This window comes from Rattus norvegicus, chromosome 1, assembly GCF_021556685.1.
Source record: "Rattus norvegicus strain SHRSP/BbbUtx chromosome 1, alternate assembly SHRSP_T2T, whole genome shotgun sequence".
Taxonomy (NCBI): domain Eukaryota; kingdom Metazoa; phylum Chordata; class Mammalia; order Rodentia; family Muridae; genus Rattus; species Rattus norvegicus.
Window position 1 is genome coordinate 135,135,315 of NC_141534.1, and position 15,831 is coordinate 135,151,145.

Genomic DNA, 15,831 nt, shown 5'->3' on the forward strand with positions numbered 1-15,831 from the left:
CTTGTGTTCTTTGTAACTGTGTTTTATTTAAATGGGTATGGCTGTGCACCATGGGTGTGCCTCGTGTTCATGGAAGTCACAAGAGGGCATCTGATTCCCTGGAACTAGAGTTACCAGATTGTTGTAAGCTGCCATATAAATGCTAAAAATGGCACCCAGGTCTTAACCTTTGACCCAGCTCCTCAGTAGCCTCACTCCCAATGCCTGCCCATCCCCTGCCACACGTCTTTTTAAAGTGTGTCTGGTACAGAGCACCACATAGAGTATTTAATTAATTTGAGAAGAGGAAAAATGAGTTGTATGTACTCATGATCTCCGAGGTTTTGAATATTGTAAAGATTAAAAGTATAACCCTGGGAACATGCATGCATTCTTAATATATCCTAGAAGTTCTTAACTCTCCAATGTCAAACAAGTAACCCAAACCTTAAACACCTCTAAATATTGGTATTGGTTTTACACCTCACATCTAAAAGGTATTTGAGAAAAGCAAAAGTCAAAGATAGGCTCATGTTCAAAACACATTTATTATTTGAACTCACTCATAATCTGACCACTAGGACTTTTTAGCGAGCTTCTTAATCTACATAAAAAGAAGAAAGGTTTTAATAGTTACCACATGGAAAGAGATGCAAAATAGTGACACTCTTCTGCCATGTTCCCTAGAGGTTTAAGCAATTTTTTCTTAACTTGGCATGAGAGCCCCTCAAATTTTTTGCAGAGTTCACAGCTGTTTGGGCTTAAGATGTAATTACATTTCATTATCAGTGTCAGATAAAACACACACAGCCATGTTGGCCCAAGTAGAGCCACAGCGATCAGGAGAGTGAAATTGGCCATGAAGAGTTACACTCAGAGATGCAACTTTGATCCTTTTTTTTAAAAAAAGTTCTTCATCACGAGACTTCCCAGCATGCTTTTTGGAGGGAGTTACAGTAGAGACACTGGATGTGCGAATATGGGAAGATTTATGTGACAATTCTCAGCAAGATTTATTTTGATACAGTGTACTGTATCAATATGTAAAAATCTAATAAATATCCGTCTTTAAAGAGGGGACTGCTCTAATTTTACTGTTTCTCGGAGAAGAGGTTTGGCAAAAAGTCAGAATGTGCATTAAAAACACACTTTCAAGAAGTCTAATAAATAAGCCCTTTGAAATATGGTTTCCTAGTGAAAGGCATGTTAAATCATTTTGATAAAGAATCTAAATTAGATCTTTAAATAAGAAAGGCGAGTCCCCTTAACTTATTATTTATAGATCGTTTGGAAATAAAATCTATGCAAACTGATTTCGTCTTCCATTCTTTACAAGGGAACTGTATTGTCAAATTTTAATAGCCTGCATGGTTAGCTGGAGAATGTTCTCACTTAAATGGAGGCAGTGGCCACGGTGACAGTATTCAGAGATCATTCATGGTGTGATGGACTTTGTAGAGCTTCATGGAAACCCTTACATTATTTTCCCGTGTCAAGAAAATAAACTCACAGGCCCTGGATGGAGAGTGCCTACTGCAGGCTAGCTATGTGACCTTGGGCAAATATGTCTTCTGTAGGTTGATGACATTATGCAGGTGAAGGCAGGTACAGGATAGAATGAGGCCTGTCATTGGACGAGAAGGAAGAATAGTGAGAGAAAAGTTTTAGAGGGACAGAGGAGGTTGGAGGAGGAGAGGAGCTGAGAGAACATGGCAGCCGATGTTAAGATTCTTCTCTACACATAGTTACAGGTTGTTGTGACTATTCTTAAGGGATGGGTGTGTGCAGGATTTTGTGTTGTCTAGATGGGCAAATTATATCTTATCAACTAGATCAGAGGATATTGTGTGATGTGTTCTTTCATGTGGTGACGTAATTGGGTTCAAGAGAGTATATAGTGGCAGGATGCACCAGGCCACCATGGAATTGGGATGTGTATACCTGGCCTGGTGGAAACCAGCCAACAAAGCTGCGAATGAGGGAGGTGGGGCTGACAGGGTGCCTCCTTGGAATGGCTCATGGACAGAGGGTGAGAAAGTACTTGGGGGCAGTGTGGAGCTACTGAGCTAAAACTATCTAAGAACTAGACTGCAAGGGTACGCGCAGAAACCAGTTCTACTCCTCTTCTATTTTTACTGCAGCACCTTTCCATGCCTCAATGTCCTAAATTATAATTAAGACCAATATTAATAGCTGACCAATAGACCATTGGAAGGGTAATTGATTTTGGTGATTAAGAGTGCTTGGCAGTGTACTGGGTCCACAGAAATTGAGAAGAGATACTGACCCAGAACAGAATCATTCTCTTCATACTAGGGCTCAGAGACGGAGAATGTTTAAGGGTACATAGTCGATTGTTGATAAAGACTGGATTTAAAGTATAGGTATCAGGTATGTTTGCAAATCTGCGCACATCTGTGCTCATTTACCGACAAGCTCCTTATCACTTCCACCTCAGACTGTGTTCTCGTTCATCCATTCTATCATGCCGTATGCATGCGTGCTGCATCTCTAGAACATATAACATATAATGAAGTACATTGGACGGTCAACTAGAAGTTCTCTATTAGTCATTTTGTATTATGTCATATACAATATAGAATACATATTATAGACAGTTCCTAACATATATGATTGAGTTTATGATTTTCAACCTTATGATGCTACAAAAGCAGAAACTGTACTTAGGTTTTGGGATTTTAATCTTTTCCTGGGGTAGCAGTATTTGATTTGAGCCTCTCTCAGGATGCTGGACAGCAGCAGTTTACCACAGCTCCCTCAGCCAAGCCATCCCAAGCAGAGACAGCTGAAGCTCTGCAGTAGAGAGTGCTGCCAAGTCCTTTATGACTAAGTAGTCACTAAATTACATGAGCTATGCAACAATTTCATTACAAAACAAGATTAGTATTGCATAATGTTGGCCAATTTTTGGTTAGAATAAATGTACTTTGATCACATTTAAAAGAGACAAGGCTAAGCTATGATGTTTGGTAGGCTAGATGTGTTTAGTACCTCTTAGGTTATAGTATATTCAACTTATGTTGGATATCTTGTGACAAGCTCCATTGTAACTCAAGGAGGAACTCTAAATAATAGATCGATGGTATAATTTTGTCATTACATTATATTACATATGACAGATACATATATATATTATGAATGATATGTGACTGTATGTAAACATAGACATAGACTTACTTTATGCCATGAACTGGGTATGAAATGTAATAGGAAAGACCCTATTATCTGACTCCACTTACAGAAGTAAGGAAAGACCTGTTAGTGGTAACAATAAACTGTGTTGACTTTCTGTGATCAACAGGAATACATATCGGACCTAAACCAAACAAAGGTGCAAGATTCACTGTGTAACTCTTTTTTACATATCTACTTACCCCAGATATAGAACATATGACAGACCAACACTGGGGCACTATTGAAGTCCAGCTTTGTGAACAATAAGTTTGATTGGTGTTCCTTATAGGGATATGTGTGAAGGATTTAGTTACGGGAACAGAAATGACTCAAAGACAGCTGTGTCACCCCAGCATGATTGACAGCCCACAAAAGATGGCACCCTGGAGCACACGGCACAGCATTCAGGCAGCTCAAGAGGCAGAAATTGTCTTTTCTAGGTGGCTCGGTTAGTTTGAGCCTTTTTCAGGAGGCTGGGCTGATCTCTGCTCCTTCCAGGCTACTTGGGTGGTTTGCTTAGATGGCAGGGCTTGTCTCAAGGTCTTTGCAACTTGGTTCCTCTCTGCTTCTTTCAGATGGCTGGGGTTGTCTGAGAATGACTCTGAGGAGTCAGCCTTACTGTGAGGGAAGGTACTAGTGAATCTGCTTAGTTTCAGTGACTTCCTGGATCTATTTTGAGTTGTTTACTTTCTGATTTCAGGAGCTTCCCTGTAGGATGAGATGTTTTAACCTGGGAGGAAACGCTTTGCAACAAGCGTTTTAAGTCAGTCTCTTGCTGCAGACTGAATCAATATGGGAAACCTAGCTTTTCCATTAGACTCCATTAGCTAAGGCAGAATTTCAACTTACTGGAATTCTTAATTTCCAATGTATTTTGGATAACTGGGTAACAACCCAAACCAAGATCGGCTAGGGTATTGCTGATGGCAGTTTGTGCTGACAATACACGTCTTGGTCAAGCAGAAAGAACCTATGTGTCTGTCAGCCTCTGTTGTGTGTCAATTCTTTCTTTGCTATTTACTAATTGAGTGGTTCAATTGTTCCATGAATCATATTAATACCCAATGGCTATCTCTGTAAGAAGGAAATGATTCTTCCATGCAATTAGCATATTTACATGACCCAAGCTCTGTGCATGTCACAGTCTCCAAACAGGCTAAGTTTTGAACTGAATAAAAAGATGGGCTCTCTTAATATGGCTGGTTGGAGCCTCTCTGGATCATGTAGCAGAGATTTTAGAACCTCTTCTCTGACTAGTGTAGGATCAGTTATCCTTCTCCTTGTGTTCCCCAAGTGAGCTCAAAATTCCTTACCCAGCCTCCAAGTCCTTCTTCCTTTTAAAGGTACCCCACTGTCTCAAAGAAGCATATGGTTTGGTGGAGGTCAGAAGACGGTGTGCGCAAAGGAGCTGAAATTGAGTCTTACACTTAGTCACCCCTACCAGGCACTGATTTAAAAGACACTAGACTAAATATTCCACTAGGGTCAGAGTGTCACAAGATTATCTCGTTCCTTTATGGACATCGTAAAAGCCTCCCTGGAAGCCTCTTCCAGTGACATCACCCATTAGTCATTGCCAAAATGGCGACAAATCGAAAATTGAGATTCCACATTTCTGATTGAGAACATGACTTCTGTGTGTACAGAGGGATGCAAACCGAGTGGAAGATTTCTTTGCAAAAGATAGTTGCAACTATTTTAAAATGAGTTCTTCTTTTTGTAAAGGCTGTGTAGCATTGCTGAGGCTTTATTTCCAAGGCTTTTGCCTTTTAGGCTTAATAATAAATTGCACCAAGACAGGCAACCTCTCCATTTCTATGGATAATCCTACTCAGGCCGGTGTCAAGGGCCAGCATTTCTTATATTAAGGTAATCTGTATCTGTGCATATCCCCTGCACCCAGTGAAAAGGAAGCTGAATCCTTGATGAGTAAATTCTATTTTCCTGTATGAGGAGAGACATTTGGCAAGACAGCGAAATGTCAGAAAAAAAAATCACATTCAAGAGCTCCTCTGAAATTAAAAGAACACCATGAGATGTGACATTCTTAACTTCTTCTCCACTCAGTAATTGTTAATTAGATTAATTACTGTCTGGTAAGCTGAGCTGAAAACTTTATTTTTGCACACTTAGGGGTGAGGTCATCTCCTCTGCATGCTAGGGACTGATCTTGGGGCCTCAGAAGCAGCTGTAGGAAGACCCTTAGCCCTAAGATGGCTGCAGTCACTGGCAAAGAGGGAAATAAATGTCTCAATAGCGTTGGAGGGTCTGCGTGTCTGCCACCAACCCACTTGTGGATTAAATGAAAGCACTCCTCTCTCTCGGGTTCCCTACCTTCAAAAGTGTCTCAGTAAACAGCTTGAGATCTTAGACCTTCTAAGAAATGAATCATATTTTCTCTGTCAGCCTTGATTGCTGTTGACTCTGAAGTCCATATTTCTTACTGTTTAGATGGGAAATTATCTCATGCTATTAAAATGCCACTAAGTTTCCGAAGCCGTTACAATCGCTGGTCCAGAGGCCAAGTTCATCCTTGTGGAGCATGGCAGGATTTGGTATTTAAATCTGACTTTCACCCTTTAATTTCTTGTTCCTTCCTTAGTGAGGGTATTCAAAGACTGTTTTATTATCTGGGGCAGGGGAAGGCGACATGGTGCTTAAATAAAACGGAAAGACAGAGCATCTGTGTGGGGAAGCTTGCCAGACTACCTTATTCTAATAATTTTCTCTGGACCTGGAAACTTCTAAAGAAAGAACCTTATTTAAAAGGTTTCTGGATTATGAGAATTTTCTTAATTTTTCAACTTTGCCCAAAATGTAGAAGACATGAAAAGGGGAGACTTAAAAATTGTATCAGGTTTTCCAAATTATCCATGTAATATGTATTCATTGTAGAAGACACAGACAAGCCTAAGAATTGCAAATAAGAAAATAAAACCTGTCTATTTGTCTGTCTGTCTTTTAGCAGAAATGTCACACAGTGCACAGGGCATAGGATCTGACCGTGTATGTTTGGACAGTCACTTTAGGTTTTGCTATTTAGTGGACAAGTAATCCTGCATTGTGTGCTCGCCTGCCTATCTCCTGGGCCATCATTGCTAGCTTTGAAGAAGATCTACATGGAGAACCCATCCTGGGGTCTAGCACTTTGATTCAAGTGGCTGCTGGTACATGTTTTTTTGTTCTCTGTGGCTTAGACATTCTTGCTTCTCTGAGCAGGCACAGAATCGCTTATGCATGACAATGGCTTTTAAGCATTGGTCCAACATGTCAGAAAAAGTTGATCATATGTTTTATATATTTCCTATATTAAGCACCTAAATTTAAGGCACTTGTCACACAACTGTACTTTGTTGAATCAACAGTAATTTATACTGTTGCATAAATCATAATTCTGAATAGGAAATGGAGCTCTATTATTTCCTGGCAGCTGAGAAAGTGATTCCACAGCATTTCAGGAGCAGCATGTGGTACCTTGCAGGATACACAGGGTCATCTTGGCTTTGGATACAAAGCTCATAGTAGAATGGGAAGTGCAAAGCTCTTGTTAGAACAGGAAATAAGAGTGAACTTTACCCAGAGGCCTGCTGAGTGGGCCAGTGGTAGCAAAGAAACAGCATGGAGCTTCCCAGTCATCACCCACACCCTGACTGTTAACAGAGGTCTTGCTAAAACCACAAGCTCAATGAGATTTGGATTGTTGACATGAGCAACATAAAGTGCCATCCATGCCCAAGTTTACGGAAAATATTTTGTCTTGGCAGGTAGAATCAGATTGACCATAACTTGCATCTAGTTAAGACTCTAGGGGGAATAGATTTTTCCCCCCTCTGGGGTGAGAGGAATTGTGGGAGGAAGTGTCCAAGTTGTAATCATTACCTCTTCATACCAACATTGGGAAGCAGAGTGCAATTATCTGAGTTGAAACAAAGGCAAAACCTTGGGTCAATGCCTTTACTTTTGTAAGACTTCCCAAGGGGCAGTTAATGACCCTCTGGGTTAGGGTCTAGCTTCTCAAAAAAGAGACTGAAAGAAGAAAGCAAGCAGGTTCAGGACTTCCAACTCTCAGTCAGGCATTACCTTGAGATTTGCTTAGAAGGATGTGCACCAGCACTCAGGTTGCCTGGAAGGCCTTTTTGATCTACTCCAAATATCAGCCCTTCTGAAGCTGGTGTTCAGTGTTGAGATAGGAGGGCTCTGTTTAAAGGTACAGGCAGATAATGCTACCATTGGGTTGGCATGAACCTGGAGTCTGCCATGATTTCAAACAGTTATGGCCATATGATCTGGTGGTTGTAGTGAGCCTGTATCAAAACAGTTCAACTTATTATCCATCTCTCTTTCCCAGGTCCCAGAGTTCCCTCTCCCATCATTCAGCTGTGCCCTTCTGTAATATTTGTCTCATTCTTTCTCTCTTATGCATTTAACTAAGTGTTCGTTTCCGACCACTTGGATATTTTTACCTAGATTATAAGCGTACGTTTGTCTCTTCAACACATCTTTAACAACAACATCCATACACATTAGGTCCAGTCTAGAAAGAGTATTCATACGGCTCTTGGATACTGAGATGTTGATAGGCTGTGTCATTTTATAGATGAGAAAACTGAGGCCAGCATTACAGAACGATATGCCCAGGACTCAGAGCTTAGTACACGGTGGGCCCAGAGCAAGAGCCAGGCATGACCTTCGACTGATATGAGAAAGGCAAATGCTGAGTGATCTCATTCTCCCACATTATGCCGAGTGATAAATGAGAGGCTCAGATTTCTGTACTGGGGTTCTCATGGAAGGTTAAGCTTTACTTTCATATGAGACTTACATGTTTCTGATATTTGTGTTCTACAGGGCTGCACTGGAATAACTGTTCTGTCTGTCCTTCCAAATGCTCACAAGACCCTTGTTTCTAGTTCCATAGGCTGCTGTGTTCTGTCTGTCAGACACTCTGCATATCCCTTGGTCTGGATGCATCTTTTTTACCCCCTAATAGCCGTCATCCCCCCCATCTGCTGACCTCGCCCCCACCTCCTGTAGATGTCTTTTTTGATTTAGGGCCAAGCTGTTGCTCCCAGGTCAGAAGGGCCTCCCTCTGGGAGGAGCTGAGTTTCTTATTCTCCGTCTTGGCAGTCTCTGGGGTTGCTTCTTGGGAATGACATGCGTCTCTTCACACCACACCTCGTTTGGCGCCTTTGTTTTCTCATTTCTTTTCCAAGTCTTGGCAACCGAACAGTACCTCAGCACAGTTATAAACTTCCACCATGAGTCGTCACTGATGCTTTCCAGGATTGAAACTGCTGCCATTTCTTCACCTTTTTCCCATTGGAGGCTAAATGTCACCCCTGGAACAGCCCTGAAAGGCCTGGCAGCTTACTGGCTACAGAGAGGAGACTCCATTCTGAAAACAAGCTTTCTGAGCCATAAAATTGGAAGAGCAACAAAGAGGTGCCAATCTTTCATGGCACACATTCCTGACTACAGACACTCCTTTATTCAACAGACACTTAGAAAATGCCAGCTTCTTAATGGGGCAAACATGGTGGTGACTTTCAGGACTTTGATGTACAAGAAGGCAGAGAAATGAATGTCACAATGTGACAATGACTATTTCAACAAGAGTAAGAATTAGGTTTAGGTGGCAAGCACACTTCAAGGGCTAGCTAGAGGCAAAGACCATTAAACAATTTGGGAAAAGGGGAAACTTCAGGCAGTGGTAACAGCAGCCATGGTACTCCAAGGGAGATTTGCCCCCCTCACTCCAACACATGCAAACAGAACAGCAAAATGAATTTGGGAATTGGAAAACAACAATAGAAAGGGTTTTCTAAAGCAGTGCTTCTTATTCTTCCTAATGCTGTGACCCTTTCATACAGTTGCCCAGGTTGTGGTGACCCCTCCCTGCCCCAACCAGAAAACTATTTTCATTGCCTCTTCATAACTTTAATTTTGCTACTGTTATGTATCATCCAGTAAATATTTGATATACAGGATATGCAACCCTTGTGAATGTATTGAGAACTGCTGTTCTAAATACATTGGATAGATTCCTGATGTTTCTGGTAGACTAGTTAGGGTGTTGGGTTCATCCATGAAAGATAACAGAGGTCCTATCCTGCTGTTGTGGCAGTGGGACTGGGAAAGGTAGATGCTTTTCAGATCTTGAAGCTAGGAGGTTTGGACCTGATGGGTGACTGTGAGTACAGATTCTTAAAAGACTATTTATGATGGAGGCAATTTTAAATCATGAATGTAGTTGCTTCATGAGACAGGACATTTGAGTGTTGACCTGAGGGAGAAAAATCATCGCTTTGTACTTGAATAGTCACTTTTCTACTGAGGAGGTAGACAGGTGGACATATTGGCCCTCTCTTAGTAGTCTGCAATGAACATTCTCTATCCTTGTCTAGCCCACATCTGTAAGAGAACCAGTGTCTGAAGTCTGAAACATAAAGAAAAATAATAAATTTTTCTCAGGATATGGGCAAGGCAAGAAGGTTCTGCTCACACAAGCCCTTCTTATCTTTTCCTCTGTGGATACTGTGAGAAGATAGGGACTGTTGTGTGCTGTTGAGTGTGCTTGGGTGTCAGGGTGCTTGACACACTTTCAACATGTTATGTGATCTTATTTACCATTTCCTGGAAGCCATTTCCCCTTCTCTTTCTAAATGGGCCAGGGAAGACAGGGACTTGCTAAAGACTTGTTGGCTCCAAACTGAAAGAGCTAGGATAGAAATCAAAGTGGCTGGATGCAAAATTAACTCAAATAAATCAGTAGCCTTCCTTTATACAAATGCTAAACAGGCTGAGAAAGAAATTAGGGAAACAACTCCCTTCGCAATAGCTACAGATAATATAAAATATCTTGGGCTAACTCTAACCAAACAAGTGAAAGATCTATATGATAAGAACTTCAAGTCTCTCAAGAAATAAATCAAAGTAGATCTCAGAAAATGGAGAGATCTCCCATACTCATGGATTGACAGAACTAACATAGTAAAAATGGCCATCCTACCAAAGGCATTCTACAGGTTCAATGCAATCTCCATCAAAATCCTAACACAATTTTTCAAACACATGGAAAAAGCAATTATCAAGTTCATCTGGAAAGACAAAAAAAAACACAAAAAACAAACCCAGAATAGCAAAAACTATCCTCAACAATAAAAGAACTTCTGGGGGAATCACCATCCCTGACTTCAAGGAGTATTGCAGAGCAACAGTGATAAAAACTGCATGGTATTGGTATAGACTGACAGGTTGATCAATGGAATATAATTGAAGACCCAGAAATAAAACAAGACATTTACACACAGTTGATCTTTGACAAAGAAGTCAAAAAACACTCAATGGAAAAAAGAAAGCATCTTTGATAAATGGTGCTGGACTAACTGGCTGCCTGTACATAGGAAACTGAAAATAGAGCCATATTTGTCACCACGCACAAAGCTCAAGTCCAAGTAGATCAAGGACCTCAACATAAAATCAGATACACTCAATGTAATAGAAGAGAAAGTGGGAAAGAGTCTTGAAACCATTGGCAAAGGAGAAATTTCCTAAACAGAACTCCAATGGCTTACACTCTAAGATCAAGAATTGATAAATGGGACCTCATGAAACTGGAGAGCTTCTGTAAGGCAAAGGACATAGTCAATGAGACAAATTGGCATCCTACAAATTGGGAAAAATCTTTACTAACCCCACATCTGATAGAGGGCTAATATCCAAAATATATAAAGAACTCAAGAAGCTACCCCCCAAAAAAAATGGGATATAGAACTAAACCAAGAATTCACAATAGAAGAATCTCGAATGGCTGAGAAGCACCTAAAGAAATGTTTAAAGTCCTTCACGATCAGGGAAATGCAAATCAAAACAAGAGATTCCACCTTACACCAGTCAGAATGACTAAGATCAAAATCTCACGTGACAACACATGCTGACAAGGATGTGGGAAAAGAAGAACACTCCTCCATTGCTGGTGGAATTGCAAACTGGTACAACCACTCTGGAAATCAATTTGGAGGTTCCTCAAAAAATTGGAAATAGACCTACATAAAGACCCAGAAATACCACTCTTGGGAATATAACCAAAAGATGCCCCACCATGCCACCGGGGCATGTGTTCGATTATGTTCATGGTGCCCTTATTTTTGATAGCCAGAAGCTGGTGAAAAAACCCAGATGTCCCACAACAGAATGGATACAGAAAATGTGGTTCATTTACACAATGCAATACTACTCAGCTATTAAGAACGAGGAAATCCCGAGTTTTGCAGGCAAATGGATGGAACTAGAAAGTGTCATCCTGAGTGAGGTAACTCAGACTCAAAAGGACATGCACAGTATGTTCTCACTAATAAGTGGATATTAGCAAAAAAAAAAAAGGACAGAATACCCAAGATACAGTCCACAGAACTGAAAGGGTCAGCAAGCTGAAGGGCCCAAGTGAGGACACTTTGGGAAGGAGAAGAAAACAACCACAAGAGTAGAGGGAGGGAGGGACAGGGGAGGGGAAGGGGATGGTGTTGGGGGGAGAGAGGAACATGATCTGATATTGTGTTGGGGGGAGTACTGAAATCCTGAAGGCCAGCAGAAAGAATGGACATAGGCTACCTTCGGAAGAAAGTTGGGAGGACCCTCCAGAATGCACAAAAGACCTGGGAAATGAGAGACTCTCAGGACTCAAGGGGTGGGGAGACCCTAGATAAAATGCCCTACTGTAGAGAGGGAACTGTTGAACCCACCTCCAACAAAAAGACAGGGCGTCAAGTGAGGGATGGAGTTGCTACCCCACAGTCAAAACTCTGACCCATAATTCTCCCTGTCTGAAATAAAAGCAGGAATGGAAATGGAGAAGAGTCTGAGGAAAAGAAGATCCAGCAGCAGGCTCAAAGTGGATTCCAGCTCAAGGGGAGGCCCCAAGTCCTGGCACCATTACTGAAGCTATGGGGCACTCACAGAAAGGGACCTATCATGACTGCCCTCCAAAAGACTGAACAAGAGGTTGAAAGAGTCAGATGTGGATATGTGCTCCCAACCAATGAATAGAACCTACTGACCCTTCTGTTGAATTAGGGAGATGCTGGGGGAAGCTGAGGAGGAGGGAAGTCTGTAGGAGGAACAGCTGTCTCAATTAACCTGGACCCCTGAAATCTCTCAGACACTGGATCACCAACCAGGCAGCATACATCAGCTGAGATGAGGTACCCAACACATATATAGCAGAGGACTCCCAGGTCTAGGTTCAGTCAAAGAAGATGCACCTAACCCTCAAAAGACTGGAGGCCCCAGGGAGTTCAGAGGTCTGGTGGGGTAAGTTAGGTGGGGACAACCTTGTGGAGATGGCGGGGGTTGGTATGGTTGGGAGGAGGTATGGGATGTGGGTCAGGGGGTAGAAAAGGAGGGGAATAAAATCTGGAGTGTAAAAATACATGAAAAATTTAAAAAAATAAAAAAAATTTTAAAAAAAAGGTCTTAATTTTAAAGGCTCACAATTTCCACATGGGGCACGTCTCTCATGAAAATATAGAACTTTTCTCCAGCAAACCATGGTGTTTTAGAGGCACAGAAATCGTGATAGATAGAGATCACCAAGGTTTAAAGGTGAAGTAGCCTGCACAGAGGCAAGGTAGGAATTGGATTTTATATACGTTTAACTCAAATTTTGCTACTATTTGGGGGAATGAAAGATTGAAAAAAAATTGATTCACAAGGACAAGAAAAACATAATAATTACAAATAGGGAGGCCTTGCAGTTAGCCTTCTTGATTTAAGACTTGAGAGAAATGTTTTTATTGATCATAAGACAATGCACTTCATTGTACAAAATTTAGAAACATGGACAAGAAAATAAACTCATTTTAAAATTTACTTGTATGAAAGCTGCCTAGAGAACAGAAATTTGTGCCTTCTGCTTATTTCTGTTTCTCTAAAACTTAGAAGAAGCCAGATTTTCTCAAGCCATTAGCTTACTAAATGAATGAAAAAGGAACACATGATTTCGCTATTAGAGACAGGCATGTTTACATATTGCTGCTGTGCATCAAGAATGGACGAATAGATAGACATACAGACTAACTTAAACATTTATGTGGCGATGTGTCTTGATATGTAGTGAAAATGGCAGAGAAAAACATTGCAATGACTGAGGTTATACATAATCTCCTTTTCCTTCCCGGGAGACTTCCTGGTGGGTTTTATTGGAGGGTGTGTGTATACAATTATTTGTTTCTTCACTTAAAGGTTATTTTCCTGTGGTATTAGTTGTGGATTTTGGATATTGAGTCCTTACCACCATTACCACCACCACCACCACCACCATCACTACCATCACTAACATCACCATCATCACCACCATCACCACCACCACCACTACCATCACCACCACCATCACCACCACCATCACCACCATCACCACCACCACCACCACCACCATCACCACCACCATCACCACCATCACCACCACCACCACTACCATCACCACCACCATCACCACCATCACCACCATCACCACCACCATCACCACCACCACCACCATCACCACCACCACCACCACCATCACCACCATCACCACCACCACCACCACCATCACCACCATCACCACCACCACCACCACCATCACCACCACCACCACCATCACCACCACCACCACCATCACCACCACCACCACCACCATCACCACCACCACCACCATCACCACCACCACCGCCACCATCACCACCACCACCGTCACCACCACCATCACCACCACCATTACCAGCAGCAGCAGCAGCAGCAGCAGCAGCAGCAGCAGCAGCAGCAGCAGCAGCAGCAGCAGCAGTGGGATCTGATCAGTTTTTTAAATTTCCTCACTCTGTTACGTTTGCCTTTTCATTTCTGATTTTGTTATTTTGGATACTGTCTCTGTGCCCTTTAGTTAGTTTGGCTAGGAGTTTATCTTTCTTGAAGAATCTGCTTTTGGTTTTGTATCATTCTCTTTGTTTCCATTTGGTTGATTTCAGCCCTGAGTTTGACTATTTCCTGCCATCTAATCCTCTTGGATTAGATGCCAGTTTGGGAAGCATCAGTTCATGCACTGTGGTATGGCATTACATTAGTGTGGTTTAGTCAATGCCATGAATATATTTCTAGCATGAGTGGGAGTCAGGTTCACTTGGCTGAGGAGAGTGACTCGTCCCTAATAGAAGCAATGTTGTAGTGTTATTGTTTGCCCCATTGTTGTGGCATTATAGTGTGGCCTCTGTGTGGAGAACAAAGTATTTCCTGGTGAACTTGCCGTCTCCTGTGGTCTACTTATTATGTGGACATAACAAGTCATCCATTTTTCACACTGGAAGGCCCCCTTTGGAGAATGCCACAGGTACAAAGCTGGTGGGTGCAGTATGTGCAAGCTTTGTCACTGCTCTTCTCATTTTTCATAAAAATTTCCCAGCTCATCACGCATTTCCTTTTCTGGATTTCCAAATAACTTCTTTCTTTTTAATGGCAGTGAGCTACCAATTCTGACACACATGACGAATCCAATTTTCTTTGAAATGAAGAGAAGGAAAACACCACTAGAGAACTTTCATCATTAATTTGCTCTTTACAAAATATAAAATCACCTGGCTATTGCAGTCCAAACAGACATCAGCCTTTCAGTGAAGGGCTTAGGCTGTGGAATACAAATCACTTTGGCTAAATATAAGGAATAAAATTGCTACCTGTTCCCACTCTACTAATGCAGAATCCAGGTAATATGGGAGCTACTGACAGCCTAGGAATATGGGAGCCATGAGAAACGATGATGCTTTGTCCTTTTATTTTGGTTTTAAATTTAATTCAATTTTTGCTCTGTTTCCCCTTTAATTGTGAAGGTGGATCAACCCAGGATGAGCTGTGACAATCACAAGCTATGTTTGAGGCCTCAGAGTACAGCCTACTGTTTTGTCCCCATTACAGCAGGAATATGGCAGAGCGTTTCCAGGGTGTTGAGATCCAGACCTGGAACATCCTCTCACTTATTCAAGCCTCATTGGGAAGCTTTACCTGGAGTGTCATGGTTGCTGTGGTCTTTCCTACAACTCAGAGGAAGCCCCAAAATGAGAATGTTGCTCTACAACATAAGAATTCTCTCCTCTAGACAGCCACCTCCATTTGAAGAAGCCATAACAGTACAATATCCTAAGGGCCCCAAGAAGTAGAAAGCAAGAGTATTTCACAGATAAGGATGCTAAGATTCACTAGGATGCAACTATTTACTGACTGATAGGTGAGAGGAGGGAAACTGCACCCATTCTAAGTTCTATCAGTACTTTCTGTTCTTTTTCATAAATGTCTCACCGTTTCTGCAAATAGTCACTGTTTTCTGCCAGGGTTTGCAGAAAGATCTCCACAATGCTTATGTAGTTCAGTCCCCACAATACATATACACATGGATTCTAGTCCTGGCTGGTTGCTTCTTCTTCAAGAATTAAGTTAAAAGATAAAAATATAGATCAATTTAGATAACTACACCATTGTTCTAGGCCCTATCAGAGTAAAAAAGAGTTCTCTCCTTTTGTCTTTCTTCTGGGATGGATAACCCTAACAGTTTCTTCTTTGTGGCAATTTTCCAAGGTAAGGCACCAGGGATGTTCATGTTTATTGACTTTTCTCTCCTAATCTGTCTTCTGTAAAATT